The sequence below is a fragment of the Vigna unguiculata genome, chromosome 5, assembly GCF_037176805.1.
Source record: "Vigna unguiculata cultivar grain cowpea cultivar isolate G323 ecotype 2 chromosome 5, ASM3717680v1, whole genome shotgun sequence".
Classification (NCBI taxonomy): domain Eukaryota; kingdom Viridiplantae; phylum Streptophyta; class Magnoliopsida; order Fabales; family Fabaceae; genus Vigna; species Vigna unguiculata.
Window position 1 is genome coordinate 30,358,150 of NC_140796.1, and position 8,956 is coordinate 30,367,105.

Sequence of the window (8,956 nt, forward strand, 5' to 3'; positions counted from 1 at the left end):
AGTGTGTTTGTCGAATTGTTAAAAGATTTTGTTATCATTTAATTGTCGTTTCAAAGTTTAAGTTATTATAAATTATATTGTTGTGTTAGGGAGGATTTGTTCAGGAATCAGTTTGATTTGTTTGTCGAAGTTTAAATTTTCACATGAGAGTAAATCTATAACATTACGTTGTTGTGAGTTTGATGAAACACTGATAACATAATTTAAATTAAATGACACTTACAACTCTTCTACTCTTAAAATAACATGTATTCTTTCAATTTTTAAATGTATTTATTTTCTTGTACTTTTGATCAATGTCATTTATTCTTTTGTGTTTTTTATTTTAGTTGAATGGAATTCATTTCTTTCATTATATTTATAATTGTAAAAGAGTTTTTTTTTTTTTAATTTTCATAACTTCTGTTTAAGTTTTAACAATATGATGTTTTAATTTTTAAATAAATTAAGAAAAATGGTATCATCCATATGTCGATTTGAAAATTATAGAGGATATAAATGCTATTTATTTTTAGAAAAAGATTAAGAAAATAAATATTTATTTTTGTAACTCTTTTTTTCTTCAATTATCTATTTTGATTTTTTTTAATGGTGTGATATGATAATTTAAAAATATTAAAATGAAGAGTTAAAAATAAATAAAGAAGGTAGGTCAAAATATTGTTTGTTTTTGCTTATATGTATGTTTATTTTAGAATAGATCTTTCAAAAAGTTTTAATATCGTATAATTCAAAATATATCTTTTTAATAAGATAATATATTTTAGATTGTACATTTTCAAAATACTAAAATATTTATGGTTAACAACTTACCGATATTAAAATTGAAAATCCTAAACCAAACAATAACAAAATCTTCGATGCAAACTACCATCAGTACCGAGCACACCACAACCTTAACAAATGTAAAAATACACTCCAACGCCTACATAATCAGGGTTTAATTGATTTAATTCCAGAAGAGTAAATTTTAAATTTTAAAATTTAGAGGGCTACATATTTAAATTATGGGAGTGTAAGAAGAAATATCCATCATAGCCCCGTGATAAAAATAATATGACTATTGCTTCCTGCACCCTTTCATATTTCATCCGGAACTGAAACTTATTTTCTGGAAGGAAAATGATATTTTAACCCACTTTTTTTGATCCACTTTTAACCCATTGCTTTAATCACCATTAGATCATCTTTTTTTATTCTTTTTAGTGATGTAATGTATGATCTAATGGTGATTGAAGTGGTGGGTTAAAAGTGGGTCAAAAAAAATGGATTAAAGTATCATTGTCCTTTCTGGAATACCATAAAAAGCTCAGAATTTTTTTTTTCCGAAAAACAATCATCCCCTCTTATTACGGAAACTGTTTTATGGAGTAGAGGGATAAATTTGATGGGTGGAAGAAGCAACAGCCAAATAATTTCCCCCAATCAAAACTGATCTAAGCCAAATTAATCTGAATTAATTTATTTTGTTTGGGCCAAAACCTAATCTAAATTATAACAGGTCAGATCTCTTCCCCCAATCAGATACTTTATATAATATAACATATTTATTTGGTTACCCTGATAATTATCTTAAATGAGATATTTAAGCATGAAACTAAAAGAAACTAATGGTATAAAAATGTAAAAGAACTTGTCTTACAGATCGTTAATGACATATTCGTATTTAAAATAATTAAAATATGAAAATACAAATCGTTGTTTAAACATAATGTTTAAATAATTTGTACCATCATAATTTTGAAAAAACGTCCTGATACTAAATTCAACCTTTATGTTAAAATTAACTTAGGCCGGGAGGTTGTGTACTATCATAACAAACTATATAATATATTGATCGACCTCAATTATAGGAAAGGATTTTATATTTTCGATGTTAAAGAAAAAGATAACATGATTATATCTTTAAGTAAAATAACCTAAATTATCTTTTCAGGATTTCATACCTTTCGTATATTAACAAATTCAAGGAGATATAAGTTGTTCAATCTATAACTGTAATGCACCATTTAATTTAATACAAAAAATTAAAGGAAACGTCACACAGAGATAATCAACAATGCAGTCTTAGGGTTCATAACATCACCCCTACAAAACCAGGCACACACAATGCCAACAAAAGCAGGATAACCGTTTAACTAAGAGTTTTCAATCCAAAGACAACGAGTACAGGGCCATAGCCTTAAAGAAGACATGAAGAAGAGAAGTGTAAGATCCAGTCCAGACGGCTAAGCGGTGGAATCACCATTCCCTTGTTGACCACGAGAACTTCGCCCATCTGCTCCCATCAACCAAGTCGATGATCATCGCAAGAAAGAACAGCCACATACATCACAACCATGCAAACAAACGGGTAAGCTAGAGCCAACAACATATTCATCATGCAGTCAAATATATTTTCATCATCCCATATCCATATAATCAACCAAACATGTTATGACTCTCATTCAATACACTACGACTCGACTTGACTCATCCGGATACGTATAACTTAGTCGGATTCAGCGGATGCTTGCACTTGTGGTGGATATCCCTGCTCGACTCTGAGCTGCTCATCTCCGAGCTATGTATTACAAGTGTTACAATGAATTAAATCTCCCTCACCACAAGGTTAGCCCTTAATGAATTTCGGGCCTCCTGCTACTCTCACCACAGGAGTCAGTTTGCTCTAAGTGAGACTAACTGGCCCCTTAGAGTGTCAGGATGCAGTCCTTACCTTGAATCCTTACCTAGTTATACAGATGGGGCACCACCATGGGCACCCACTAACAGGGGCCATGGAATTACGTCCCGACCACTGAAGCGCAACCCTGAAAGTCTCGCCTAGAGACCCCAAGGAATTTACACGCTGACACGGACCAACATTCATAACTCAGCAATAAGAGAACATTAAATCATATTTACATTTCTATAGCAACCCTTGAGATTAATTCCTCATACGTATCATATTTCGAATCCATACCTCGGATCATCACCACTCCATGAATCTAGGGCCTCATCTCATATCAATAACGTGTTCCCTTTAGTTCCAAACCACTCATTCATTTCACATGCTAAGATCATACCCATCCCGTCATACGCAAATTCGTAATTCATGTCAAGCATACATAATACTCCCTTATATACATGTTTCTCATCATACAATTCACACCCAAGGCAATATCAATCCTCCAAAGACAAACAACCACCCAAACAGCGTACAGCCTCGCCCAACCCCTCGCTCAGGCTGAAGGGTTTCGCTCAGGCGAGACGTGCTCGCTCAAGCGAGCCCCCCCTTCGCCTAGGCGAGGGTTCGATGGAGCACTCAGGGAACATCACGGGATCTCGCTTAGGCGAGACCCCTCTCGCCTGGGCGAGGTGTTCCCTCGCTCAAAGTTCGAGCAGGTCGCCTGGGCGACCTTTCGTGCAATAATCCTAGGCGAGCTCCCTGTTTCATCTCGCCTAGGCGAGATGGACTCGCTTGGGCGAGATTAACAGGTCTCGCCACTGTTCTTCACTGCAACAACCATGTAAATCGAACCAACAAAGCATACAAAGCAGTTAATCACACCAAAACGAATGATTTATCCATGCAATCAGTGATTCACTCGAGAACAGCCAAGACAACACGAAAAGACTGAAACTCTAACTTCCCGTACCTGGAAATAGGTTCGTACAGGACCTTCGACGCGTAACCAAGGAGCACAGCAGCTCTAGGACTCACTACGGAGCTGAAAACAGAATGTGCACGGAATAAGGCAGATTAGTACTAACCCTAACTGCGAAAATACAAGGGAAAGCCAAAAAGGAAACTCCGGTGAGCTAGAGGGGTACTTACGTGGAGTAGAAACTGATTCGGAGCTAGCTCGAGAGACTTGGGGAGGAACCCTAGCAGAGCGTTTTGTGAGGGGTATGGGGAGTGACGGCTGGTTCTTTTCTGAAAGTGCAAGAAATGTGGAATTAGGGCAACGCTAAGGGTCTTTATATCATGGGCCAGCCTTTTAGGCCCAATACTGTAGGGCAGCCCACTAACTTTTAGGGCAGGAATAAAATGGGCCTTACAATAACTCTCATGGCTATAAATAGGAAAGTAGTTCAAAGGCCTAGACACTTCAACTCTCTGACTTGAAGTCATCCAAACTTCGAACTAGAACAATATGAAACATTCACTCTAAATATCTTGCTCTTTGGTTTAGCATAATTCTAAAATAGAACAATTGTCATTCATTGTGGGTAGGTAACTTTTTTTTATATAATTATTTTTATTTACTAACTCATTATCATACATGTAATTTTATCACTATAATTATAAAATAAATTTTATTTACTATAATATAATAATTTATTATAATTGTCATTAATCTTTTTTACCATCATCCAACATATATTGAAATTCAAAAGATTAAATATTTATATTAAATTTTAATTATTATTAGTTTAATATTTGTTCTTATGTGATTTTGATCAAGTGATGTCTTATAATTTTTATACTGTGCAAAAAAAGAGATTTTATTAGAATTTTAAAAATTTAAGTAAACATACATTTAAAAAAAATTTACTTTAAATATTTATCAACTAGGTAACATTAATGTTTACAAATTTAATACATGTTTTGTCTCTAATGAAATTTTATTTTGTCTTTTAATTTAAAATGTATACAATTATAATTTCTTTCTAAATATTTGATATTGAAGAAAAAAGAATATCCTCCTTTTAATATTGAATATTTGATCATGTTATATTTCATTTACCGTAATTTTTATTATTTTATAAAAAAATAATTAATTCATATTAAAACAGTAAGAAAATGGGTATATGTACGAATATGAGTATATGCTCGTTTACTAGTAGCGATGGGGATGGGGTAAAATTGATACTCGTTACGTTTGTGTATAGGGATGTGGATGAATTTTTTTTTCTCTCGAAATGGGTATGGGATAGCAAAACTCGTCTCCACCCTGTCCCATTGCCATCCCTTGACATGGTGAACTCAACAGAAGAGACAATGTGCCAATCTTACAACAAATCTTGGAAACTATCCATAATTTTAGCTAAGATAATGAACAGGTCAAGAACTATGCAAAATAAGCCTAAGTTTGATCACAAGAAGCTTGTGGTCAAACAAGAGAGATTGTGGAGAGAAATACAAGTTATGGAGGAGGAACCAAAAGCACAAAAGGAGATGCAAAAGGCAAATGAGGAATTTCGAAAAATGATGCACGACTATGAAGCTCATCGAGAGGGTGGTTTCTAAAGAACAAAGCATGATCATGACGAACCTCATCCATTCTCTTGACCAATCATGAACAAACATGTTATGACACATTACATGATCCCTAAAGTTATCTCCTTCTCATGAACTGAGGATCTGAAGAGTCATTTAAAGGCCTTGTATGAACAAATGATGATTCCAGGTGGACTAGGTGAAATCCAATGTAACATATTCGCAGGAACATTGTCAGGGAACGCTTTGCAGTGGTTTAGTGGAATTCCAGAAGGAACAATCATCTTTTTCTTCATTATTTCAGTTGTTCTTGTTGTAACTTGTCACTAATAAAGTGAAGTCGCCTAGCATTGCTAATTTGTTTGATATCAAATAATGAGAGAATGAACCCCTTAAAGATTACCACAATAGCTTTTGCAATAAAATGGTATGTACCTAATAGTCAAATGAAGATATGTTTGTAAATGTGTTTGTGATGGCTTGAACATGCGGAAGCTTGCAAAGGATGAAGGTTAAATGGTGTTTGGTTTTGTTGGAGAGAGTTTCCTATGTTCTAGTGATGGAAATGTGATAATGAGTAAGGGCACATATCCACTTGAAGAACTTGGAGGACCTATGATAAGGGCTAGAAAAAGGAAAGCAAACGAAACTCTTCAACAAGTGTTGTCCATATTATTTGAATGTAAGCCCAAGATTTAAGAAGAAAAGACCAAGGTTGTGAATTGCATCATGGCCTAAACGGAAAAGGACTAATGCGCCACTTTGTTGCATTTTTTAAGGTATTAGTTTATTTAAATAATGGCCTAATCCTTTCTAAAATATGTTGAGCAAAATATGTTTTTGTTTAATCAACTAATGGAATCTCGTTTGGTTTTATTTTAAGTTGTAATACTAACCCAATCGACCACTTAGTCATCAGCTTTTGGGAGACCAAAAGTTGAATTCTTTTGGATAACTTTTGGTTGCAACAACTTTAGTTATAATCATCCATTAAATAGTGGGATCATCTTTAGCTTAAGTTGGATATAATTGCAATTAATGGATTTTTTTTTGTAATTATGATGATTAAAGCTTCCATATAAGCTTAACCACTTTTATCAATGAAAACAAGTTGAGTTTTATTCAAAAATATTAGAGTTCATCTCTTCTATCATAGCGAGAGCAATTCTCCTAATAAGGGGTCATTTGGCAACTTAGGAACCAGTCTTTGGAAGACCAAGAAGACGATGCATTGTTGAATGCTTTTGGGTGACTTTTGGTTGCCACAATTCCAATTAATATTAGCCATTAAGTAGTAGGATCATTATTAGCTTAAATGAATCATTATTAGCTTAAGTGGGATGTAATTACAATTAATGGATCTTTTGTAATTATGATGGTTAAATCTTCTATATAAGTTGAACCATTTTTTTCAATGAAAACAAGTTGAGTTTTATTTAGAACTATTAGATTTTATCTCTTTTATCTTAGTGAGAGTGATTCTCCTAAGTTCTTGAGTGATTCAAGAACCTTTAAGTCTTATTAAAGGTCCTTCATCCCTTTGTATGTTTAAACTCTTAGGCTTATCTTCAATCCTTGGAAGTGTGACACCTATCAATTTTTAGTCCATCTTCTTATATATTTCTATTTTCACGTTTTAAACAATCCAAATTTCTTGCTTATTAGCATTCCAACCTAGATGGATCCGTAAAAACGAATCCACCCCTCCGGATTCACGTCACCTCGGCTAGGTTTTTCCATTTGTTTGTAAAAGGCCTTTGAGAAAATCCCATTAGTGAATTTCCCCTTCAAAGCAAAGTTGAATCCATGGCTGAAATTCTACATATCATTTTCATATATTAAGGCTAAAGAAATCCCAAGACAAAAGAGACTAGAAGAGAAATGATACTCTCCTCAAATAAAGATTAAGGAAGTACATAGAGAATGGAGATCTTGGGAAGACGTCTCAACAACCACTAAAATAATTTATCAGTGTTATACACCATATATCACTCGAAAAACATATAAGCATGAAATATGTTTGCCCTTAACGATTCCCGTAGAGAAGTCCTTGCAGATGAAGAAGTAAAAAGCTATATTTTCCTAAATCTATGAGATGGGTCTCAAGTAGAATCAGAAGGTTTAGTGTGAATTTCATCAAGCCTTTAGGCATGATACACAATTATAAAATTCGACAAGGTTATAAATTTTAACTTGGTTATAAATTTAACTCAATTCTAAATTTTGACTCGATTATAGAATTTGACTCTAATAAATTTCAACATAGTTCTAATTTTTGACTTGGTTATAAATTTCGACTAAGTTCTAAGTTTTGTCATTATAAATTTAACTAAGTTATAAATAAAATTTAATTTCATCGGTAATAAAGTTTGAATTAGTTATAAATGTCAATTAAGATATCCAGCTCAACTAGAGATTGTCTTAAATTAAAATAACTAAGATTAATTTTCTACAAAACTCAACTTAGTTTGAGAGTTGGCTTAACCAAGGGGTAAATTTCAAAAGGTTTAATTATTCAGATAGTACCCACTTTGGTAGGAGTGTGTCAATTTGGTACCCACAGAAAAAAAAAGTGTTAATTGCGTCCCCACTTTTGAAAAAATGTCTCAATTTGGTCCCTTTCAGAAAAAAATAATTAATGTCGTTAATAGCATGCCACGTGTTATGGTTTTTTAATTTTCTTTTTAATTTTTATAATTTTTAAATTACAAAATTTTTGTTGTTGTCACATGTCAAGTTCATATTGTGACTCGTGACAATGTCAGTGCCACGTGGCAAGATAATGCCGCATGTGGCAAATGTCATTGTATTGATTGTATATATATATATATATATATATATATATATATATATATATATATATATATATATATATTATTGATTCAATTTTGTCTCAATTTTTTTTAATAATTAAAGTATATTTTTAATTCATTTTTTTATAAGATTGAAACTAATTAAGTATCAATATTTTTACAAAATTAAGTACTTATATTTATATTAAAATTTAGTGGTCAAAGAATACATTAACAAGATATAGGTTAATAATATACAATAACATAATATGCTAAAAAGTCATTTTTAATAAAAAAATATTAGTATAACATTTATACAAATAGTATATTTGGTCTTGAATTGGAGAGAGACAACATTGCTCTATTTTGAAAAAAAAAAAAGTAAATGACTACATTGTTCTATTAGTATACATTTTTTTAACACTAAATTTTAATGTAAATATCAATACTTAAATGTTGTAAAAATATTTATACTTAATTACTTTTAATCTTATGAAAAGTGAATTAAAAAATATACTTCAATTATTAAAATAAATTGGGACAAAATTAAACCAAAGACAAAAAAGTGAGGACTAAATTGAAACAATGAGGTATAGATAGGTACTAAATTGAGATCAGTACAATGACATTTGCCACACGTGGCATTATCCTGCCATGTGGCATTGATATTGCCATGTGTCACAATAGGGACTTGACACGTGACAAAAAAAAACTTTTGCAAAAAAAATTAAAAATAAAAAAAAACTATAAAAATCAGATAGTGACATGTGACGTACCGTTAACGGCGTTAATTATATTTTTTGAAAGGAACCTAATTAAGGCATTTTTTTCAAAAACGAGGACGTAATTAACACTTTTTTTTCACGGATACCAAATTGACACACTCTTACCAAAATGGGTACCATCTAACTAATTAAACCATTTCAAAAACAACTAAAATCAAAAGACAAAAGTCAATACG

The 8,956-nt window shown here is 32.1% G+C and overlaps 1 long non-coding RNA gene across 1 annotated transcript; it reads right to left on the bottom strand.

Moving 5' to 3' along the window:
- Positions 1-2,052: 2,052 nt before the first annotated feature.
- On the bottom strand, positions 2,053-4,025 carry LOC146886354 (uncharacterized). Its single transcript, XR_014995017.1, has 3 exons — positions 3,818-4,025; positions 3,639-3,710; positions 2,053-2,278 (listed from the first exon to the last, which is right to left on the bottom strand). It is a non-coding gene; the product is annotated as an uncharacterized LOC146886354 (long non-coding RNA).
- Between the last annotated feature and the right edge of the window lie 4,931 nt (positions 4,026-8,956).